We start from the raw sequence: 1,984 nt of genomic DNA, 5'->3' as shown, positions 1-1,984 counted from the left end.
CACCAGCAGCAGAGGTTAGGGTTGCTGCATGCTGCCTGCCTGTCACACTGACTGACTGACAGCTCTCCTGCTAACGCAGGCCTTCTGCACAGCATTTGGCACAAATTCTCCTGGTTGCAGCTGGCAGCCCACGGGGGTTTACTTAACCTGCCTCAAGGGCATGCTCCTGTCCACCCCAACTCTGATAGAACAGGAGCAGAGGCTGCCACGGCAAGCTGGCCCATCACTCACTTTGACTGATGGCCTCTGACATGCGGCATGATGGATTTTGTCTGGTCAGTGATTTATTAGGGAACAAAGGCAGTTTGTTCCTTGCACAGGTGACGTCAACATCTTGCTGACTTTGCTCTGCTGCTAAAATGCCCTTCTATTACCCGGATTGCCAGAAAGCAAGGGAAGCAGGGCAGCATGCATGCAGGGCTGTGGGTAACCACCATCAGAAGCAGCACGTAGCAAGAAAACCCAAGCACTAAGTGCAGGAAATTACAGAAACTGCACACCAGAGCCCAAGCCGTCCATGGCTCCCCCTTGTCCCCATCCCATTCTTCCTGGGCTTTGCCTCTTACTGGGGAGGCTGTGGCAGGGACAGGGCTGCTGTCCCCCATCTGCCACCCGTGCTCCAACCAGTGAGGGGCTGCCCAGCACAGGGTGCCGTGGGTGCTTCTCTCCTGGCACTGCTCGGCATGCAGGGTGGAGGGGGCTTGGTGCACCGTGCACAGGGAGCTGGAAAGAGCCTGGCACATGTGGAGGTCCCTGCCCAAAGCCATGCCCCATTACCTGGAGAGCCAGCCAGGGAGTCCCCTCTGCTGAAGGCGAAGGTACGGGACACTGAGACGGGCACTGCAGAGAGAGGGAGGGAGAAGGAAGGAGGGGACGGGGGAAGGCAAGGGACGGAGGTGAGGATGGGGGAACAGACCAAGAGGAAGAATGAGAAAAAGAATTGTGTGCCAGCAGCCCCGGGCTGGGCTCCCATCACTGCCTCCAGCATCCCTTCCCACCCCTCTTACACCCTCCTGCTTCTGCTCTGGGGAGGCACTCGCCAACCCAAGGGACAGGGACACCATCAGGGACACAGACTTGATGCTGTAAATCAACAGGCTGCTCTGTGACGAGGTAAGAGGAGGTGAGGCTGGGGGAGACCAGCTCCTGCCAGGCCTGTCTGCACAGCCACACATCTCACTAGAGCCACTCCCTAGAGTGTGGGCAGACAGCATCTTCCTCCCTCCAGCTGAATGCTGGCACCTTGCTCCAGCCCTTCACCAGCCACTACCAGGAGAGGGGACTTTGTGGTCAGCTTGTGCCAGCTGGGAGATGGGCTGAAGCTAAACCAAGTCACTGCTTGGCATCTGGGATGCTTCTGTGTGTGCAGGCGGGTAGCAGAAGGAATGTGCTGTGCAACAGCCCTGCCTCCACACAGCCCCACAGCTGCAGGCAGGGGCTGGCAGGAGCCCCTCAGCATGATGCAAAGCAAAGGCATTCGTGCTGGGCTGCCGGCAGCTCCCTGGAAGGCCCTGGGTCTCAACAGACTTGGGGCAATGCCGAGAAGAGCCACCCACCAGGAGCTGCTTCGTGTGGGAACCACAAGAAGCCAGGACCCCACGTCCGGGGCTGCCTGACCCATTGCCACAGAGAGGGCAAATCACAGGCCATTCACTTTCTATGTTTTATTGCCATGGGTTACAGCAGCAGCGGCAATTTCAAGGGCAGGTGTTTCCCCTCCCTATGACTCGCTGCCTATGGGGAGCTGCCCTGCTGCCCACCACGGCATCATCTCTGGGCCATGCCACAGGGGTGTAGGGCTCCATGGGGGAGCATGGAGAGACCAACACACAGCGTGAGCGATGCACTCGTTAACACCTCCCAATGCCTTATCTTTGCTCTCACTGCTGGCAGCGCCCACCTCGAAAGCAGCAAGAGACGCGAGCCTGCTGGCTGCCAGCCCTCTCCTCCAGCCACAGCCACACCTCCCCAGCTGCCCGCCCTC

At 59.2% G+C, this 1,984-nt stretch overlaps 1 protein-coding gene across 1 annotated transcript in view; it reads right to left on the bottom strand.

Moving 5' to 3' along the window:
• The window catches only part of CNNM1 (cyclin and CBS domain divalent metal cation transport mediator 1), a 35,278-nt gene that overhangs the window by 1,834 nt on the left and 31,460 nt on the right, over positions 1–1,984 (bottom strand). The gene's annotated exons all lie outside the window — the stretch shown is intronic.

The sequence above is a fragment of the Pygoscelis adeliae genome, unplaced genomic scaffold (assembly GCF_000699105.1).
Source record: "Pygoscelis adeliae isolate BGI_AS28 unplaced genomic scaffold, ASM69910v1 Scaffold294, whole genome shotgun sequence".
NCBI lineage: Eukaryota > Metazoa > Chordata > Aves > Sphenisciformes > Spheniscidae > Pygoscelis > Pygoscelis adeliae.
The sequence above is the reverse complement of the archived record's forward strand: the minus strand, read 5'-3'. Positions and strand labels throughout refer to the sequence as shown.